Below are 7,043 nucleotides of genomic sequence, written 5' to 3'. Positions count from 1 at the left end.
CGATCTGTAAAATGGAGATGATAATAGTATCTTCTTCACAGGGTTGTTAAATCAGAAGATATGTATCATTCTTTACATACCTGAAGGCTAGATATGAAATAATAAATAATAGCTACATAAATGTTAGCTATTATTAATTTATTAGACTTGTGATAGCCAGAAATCAGATTCTAATCAGAGGTAGAAGAATAAGTGCCAGAAAGATAATTAGGCTTCTAGCCAGAAGACAGGTTAGAATACCAAGACTAACAATTCCAAGCTATGTAACTGTGGATGATTTTCTTTTTTTTTTTTCTTTTTTTAAAATTGAAACATTTTATTTAATTAATTGATTTAGAATGTTTTTCCATGCTTATATGATTTGTGTTCTTTCCCTTCCTCCAATCCCTCCCCATAGCCCATGAGTAATTCCACTGGGTTTTACATATGTCATTGATCAAGACCTATTTCCATATTATTAATATTTGCATTAGAGTGATCACTTAGAGTCTATATCCCCAATCATGTCCCCATCGATCCATGTGATCAAGCAGTTGTTTTTCCTCTGTGTTTCTAATCCCACAGTTCTTTCTCTGGATGTGGATAGTGTTCTTTCTCATAAGTCCCTCAGAATTGTCCTGGATTATTGCATTGCTGTTAGTAGAGAAGTCCATTACATTTGATTATGCCACATTGTATCCCTCTCTGAGTATAATGTTTTTCTGGCTCTGTTCCTTTCACTCTGCATCAATTCCTGGAGGTCTTTCCAGTTCACATGGAATTCCTCCAGTTCATTATTCCTTTGAGCACAATAGTATTCCATCACCAACAGATACCACAATTTGTTCAGCCATTCCCCAACTGAAAGACATTCCCTCATTTTCCAATTTTTTGCCACAACAAAGAGCACTGCTATAAATATTTTTGTACAAGTATTTTTCCTTATTATCTCTTTGGAGTATTAACCCACCAGTGGTGTGGCTGGATCAAAAGACAGACAATCTTTTAAAGCCCTTTGAGCATAGTTCCAAATTGCCAACCAGAATGATTGGATCAATTCACAACTCATGGATGATTTTCTTAACTTCTCTAAATCTACTCTATCAATCAATTAGTGAATATTTGGTAAGCACTCACTATGTGCCAGGTACGATGCAAAATGTTGCGATTACAAAAAAGAGGCAGAAAGTCCCTGTTCTCAAGGAGTTTATAATCTCAGGGACCTTATCAGTAAATTAGGGGGAAAGAGATTCGCATTACCTATTTTAAGGAGTGATTATTAGAAAAGTATTATGTAAAATTTAAAGTCTTTTCACTTATAGGATAGTTAAAAAACAACTCAAAATTTGTGAAAGAAGGAGAACTGATTCACTAATTCCCAAGGCAGCCCATTCCATTTTGGGATAACTAGTTACACAATATGTTGCCTTACCTAAAATGGAAATCTGCTTCTCTGAAACTTCTATCCACTTCTCCTTCATTCTGCTTCTCCAGGACCAAGTGGAACAGTTAATCTAATCCTTTCCCCCCATGACAGTCCTTCAAATATTTAAAGATACTTATCATGTCATGGTAATCATGCCATTTGGGAACTTCTGCCCTGGGAGTTCCTAACTTGCTTGAGAACTGAGAGACTCAACAAAAGTGAAAGGCTGTGAAGCCACCATTTGTTTCCCAATTGTCCTCTGAGTTATACTGATTTATTTAATTTTTATTATTATTTTATTATTCACATTACCCACATTTTCTACCATACGTCTCCCTCAGCCCTTCCAGATTGCTATCCTTAACCTTAGATAATGAAATATATTTTAAAGAGGAAGACACAAACAAATGTTCTGCAAAACCAATCAATATATCCAAAAAAATCTGACATTATATGCAGGATTCCACACAAAACAAAAAAGCAGAATAGGAGATATTTTCTCTTCTCTCTCATCATTAGGGCTAAGCTTGAACAATATAATTTGTCAGCATCCAGTTTTCAATTTTTTTTACTTACATTATAGTCATTGGATATGCCATTTACCTCCTTCTGCTTGATTTCCCTTTGAATCAGTTCATCAGAGTTTCATTATGTTCATCTAGAGATCCAGAGATATACTAGAGAAATTATGCTCATTGTTCCTTATGGCAAAATAATATTCCAATATAGTCATATTCTATTTGCTTAGTCATATCCTAACTGATGTTTGTTTCCAGTTCTTTTCTACCAAAAAAATGCTGCTATAACTATTTCGGTGTTTATGGGGACTTTCTTTTTGTCACTAACCTTCTTGGGGTATATGCCTATCAGTAGAATCTCTGGATCATAGGGTGTGGGCATTTCAATCACTTCCTTTAGATGCCTTCTGCCACTATCTTCTCCATCATTCTAGTTTCACTTAATGAGGTAGTCCTTCTCTTTGCCAAAACAAATCCTTCTATATGCCCAAGAGATCCCATTCCATCTCACCTTCTCTAGCAGATTGCCCTCACCATCATCTCTACTCTTACTTTTCTTCATTCTTTCCCTGTACACTGGCTGCTTCCCTACTGCTTATAAACATGCACACGGTCCTCCCCCATGCAAAACCCCAACCCCTCACTCGATCCATCATCCCTGTTAACTATTGTCCTATATCTCAACTCCCTTTTGTGACTAAACTCTTTGAGAAGGTTGTCTACAATAGGTGCTTCCACTTCCTTTCTTCTTGTTCTCTTTTTAATTTTATTCAGTCTGACTTCTGTCTTCATCATTGAGTTGAAATTTCTCTCTCCTAAGTTACAGTGATCTCTCACTAATTGGCCTTTTCTCAATCCTCATCCTTCCTGACCTTTCTGCAGCCTTCAACATTGTAGGTCATCACCCTCATCTTGATATTCTCTTCTCTTTAGGTTTTTGCAAAACTGCTCTTTCTTTTTTTTTAAACTCTTATCTTCTATCTTAGAATCAATACTGAGTATTGGTTCCTAGGCAGAAGAGCAGCAATAAGGTCTAGGCAATGGGGGCTAAATGACTGGCCCAGGGTCACATATCTAGAAAGTATACGAAGTCAGATTTGAACCCAGGATCTTCTGTCTCTAGGCCTGGCTTTCTACCTACTGAATCATCTCCCTGTTCTCTGCCCTTCTCTCTCTCTCTCTCTCTCTCTCTCTCTCTCTCTCTCTCTCTCTCTCTCTCTCTCTTTTAATCTTCCCTGTCTGACCACTCCTTTGAAGGCCTGTGCACATAAGGAACCTTCAGTGCAGCATATTTCAGTCCTGTATAATTTTGTGTTTGTTCCCAAGGCAATCCTCTTTCTATTTGAGTTGTAATTTCAACAGCAGGGCTTTTGGTATCTAAAGACAGTGCTCCATATTGTTGAAAATATTTTCCCTTTCAGCTTTCTTTTGGGGGTGAGAATAACAACAGCCAATTCCAAGAATTAGAAACACTTTTAAGAATTAAAAATGTTTTCCTTACAGCTATCCTTTGGGCTAGATGGTACAGGAATTATATCTCTTATTCCTCTGTTGATGTGTGTAAAACTATGGAAATGGTGAGAAGGTGAAATAAGAATCTCAGGAGGAATGATTCCTCTCATTCATCTTTCATTGTCATTTTCCTATTCCACTCTCAGTACTGCAGGGTGCTGTTTATGGAAAGAAGTGACCTGGGTTCCAGTCTCATCTCTGTCATTAATTCACTTCTTGTCTTGGGGCTCTAAAAAAGGGGGGTTGGACTGCATGGACTCTGACACAAAGATCAGCTCCCACATTCTATGTTTTGTCCTCTAAAATCGCCTCCAGTTCTAACATCCTCCCTTGTAAGGGGCTATTCCAACTTTAAAATTATTTTTTAATGATTAAATAAGAGCCCCTCCTTCAATCCAATAAGCATCTATTAACTGATTATGGTGTGCCTGTTTGTTAAAAAAAAACCTCTGGCATGAGGGCGTACCGAGCCCTTTTCGGGGTTGCTCGTCCACCTTTGGTGTCCGCTTTTCAAGCCCCGCTCTCGCTGTGGGCTCCAAGAAGCTTTATCATGCTCAGCAGCCACATCCTGGGGAAACCATTGATAGATGGACTAAATCAAGTTGAAGGTAACTTCTAGGCTTCATACTCTTCAGTGAGTTAGAAAGGTGTCTACCCCGAGCCTCTGAAGACTTCCTTCTGTGGAATGGATAGATGAGAACAATTTGTTTTAATAACCATGAAGGTGTCTGAAGTAGGCGGAGTGCTTACACTTTGGTTTGTCAAGGCCATCCAGGGTATCTTGGGCAATTGTCGGCTGTCCTGATTTTTGTCCTGCCACTGGGCTTCGGTGACTCTGGAAGAGAGGGCGAGGCTGATGATTTTGTGCAACTCTGCCTCACTTAAATCTATTTTAGGTGCAAGTCAACACATCACCCTGGGATGTCATTGGTCTTCTTCAAAAAGAACGACAACCATGTGCCTGGCATTCTTCTAGGTGCTAGATAATAAAGACAAAAAACCAAAAGTCATCACCCGCTCCTACCCCCACCAAGGAGATTACCTTATTCTGAAGGGGAAATTATGTACACAGATAAATATATACAGAATAATAGACATCATGAAAAGATAATATCTTGAAAAGAGATAAAGATAAATACAAAGAACATACAAGATGCATACGAAGTAATGGGGAAGGCACTGAGGAGCACTAATAACTAAGAAAATAACAATCTCTTATAGCAGGTAGCACTGGAGCTAATCCCTGAAGGACTCTAGGAATTCTTAGAGGCAGAGATGAAGATAGAGAATATTCTTGGCATGAGGGACAGCCAAGGTAAAGATTCAGAGGCAAGAAATTAAATATCTTTCTCACTATTCTCTTTTTCTGTCTCAGCTGTAGAGATGGTCTAATTCAGCTTCACTCTTGTTACTGGGAGCATAGCCAATTTTTCTTTTCTTTATATACTATACAGCTCGTCCACTGTGTCTGTACATTATGGATATTATCACACTGGTATCTAGCTGTTTGTGAGTAAAATCAATCTATCCTTTGGGGATTTGTTCGATGTTCTTTTACTCCCTTTACTGAGTTGATCAGCTCCATTAGACCTGGTCTGGAGATTGTTTATACTCTTGTGTGTTTCTCCTCTCTCTAGTTTTTGGCTTTTCTGCTTGGTGTGCCTAATTTTCTCCCTTTCTTTACCCTTATTGTCTAGAGATTTCTTACTTTCAATACTTGCCCTCCCTATACTCTCAGATTCCATTTTTGAGACCCCACACAAAGCAGTTTCCTCTGTAACTGACCCACCCTGTCCCCTTTCCTCAGTGGGGTGGTCACCTCTTGGAGGATTTCCTGCTGCTTCTATTTTTCTCCCTTTGCTCCTTTATCTCTTTTTCTCTGACTTCCCCCTTCCATTCCCTCACCAGCTGGAATTCTCCTCCTCTCTTTTTTCTTCCTCTGTTTCTTCCTGATGGTTCTTCTTATCACCTTCCTCCTCTTTTAGTGTGGCTTGGCACTCTGACACTGAGGACCCAGCAATGTTGCAGACCCCATGGATTTGTGGACTAGGGTTCAGAAAGCCTGAGTTCACATTCCATCTCTGCCATTTGTTTGCTGTTGGCCATTGGACAAGTTATTTAACCTCTTTGAATCTCAGTTTCCTCATTTGTAAAATGCCAGATAATGATACTTGCATTACTTACCTTAAAAGGTAGTTTTGAAGAAATACTTTAATAAAGCCATTGTACAGTCCATTAGTCAGCCATAAAGCATTTAAAAATGCCTATTATGTGTCAGGCACTGTACTACAAGCTATGGAGATTCGAAGGTAAAAACATTATCCCTGTCCTCCAGGAGATCACATTCTAGAAGAGGAAGCTAGCAAGCAAACAACTACGTACATATAAGATATATACAGTGAAAAGGGAAAGTAATCTCAATAATAATAATTAAATAGGAGCTCTGCTTCTTTTAAGTCAATAAGCATTGACTAAGTGACTACTATGTGCCTCGCTTATTCTAGGTGCTAGATAGAAGTACAAATAAAAAAAAAAACCAAAGCAAAAAATCATTGCCCCCATGGTAGCTTACATCATTTTTTATTGTTGTTGTTCAGCCGTGTCTGACTCTTCATGATCCCATGGACCATAGCTAGCCATGAGGTTTTCTTGGCAAGAATACTAAGTGGTGTGCCAGTAGATCTTCTTCAGTGGGCTTCTCTAGTGTATCCAGTGTATCCTTTTGTTAGGCAATCAGAAATCAAGCAACTTGCCCAGGGCCACATAACCAGGAAGTGTCTGAGACCAGATTTGAACTCAGATCTTCCTGACTCCAAGCCAGTCGTCTTAACTACTGAGGGAAAATTGATGTGTGCAAGTCAATAAATGCAGAACAGATATTATTCCAAGATAAATCTTGAGTACAGATAAAGAAAAATACAGAGATAATACAAGATTCATACAAAGCAGAAAGGGTTTGGGAAAAGTCCTCCTGCAAAAGGTGGGACTTGATCAGAGTCTTAAAGAAAGGTAGGAAAGCTAGGTGAGAAGGGAAGAGCATTCCTGGGACAGAGGAGAGCCAGTGCAAAGTCAGAGGATGAATATATTGTGTGAGGAGTAACAAACAGTCCAGGGTAGTGGGTTGTAGAGTAAGTAGAGCAGGGCAAAGTATGAGACCAGAAGGGGCTAACATGAATAGTTTTAAATGTATAATGAATTTATATTTGATGCTAGAAGTAAGAAGGAGCCACTAGGGTTTATTGAGTAGGACACAGACGTGGTGAGACCTGTACTTTGGGAAATCACATTGGCTGCTGCCAAGAGTGCCTGGTACCCAATAGTACTTACTAAATACTTATTGATTGTTTAGCGTGGGGAGACTTAAGACAGGGAAATCAGTTAGAAGGTTCTTCCAATAGACCTGATGAGAGGCAATCAGGACCAGTACTAACTAAGCTGCCCAGTTTTGTTAGTGGAGAGAAGGGGATCTATAGGAGATTTTCTGTGAAAACAGAAAAGACACACTTTATCAATTTGTTCCCAGTGCCTAAAACACCCTCCTACCTCCTCTCTGCCTCTTTTCCTTCTCAAGCTTCCTTTAAAGCTCATTTCCAGGATCACTTCATATA

This window comes from Gracilinanus agilis, chromosome 2, assembly GCF_016433145.1.
Source record: "Gracilinanus agilis isolate LMUSP501 chromosome 2, AgileGrace, whole genome shotgun sequence".
NCBI classification, from domain to species: domain Eukaryota; kingdom Metazoa; phylum Chordata; class Mammalia; order Didelphimorphia; family Didelphidae; genus Gracilinanus; species Gracilinanus agilis.
Note: the sequence above shows the minus strand (reverse complement) of the source record.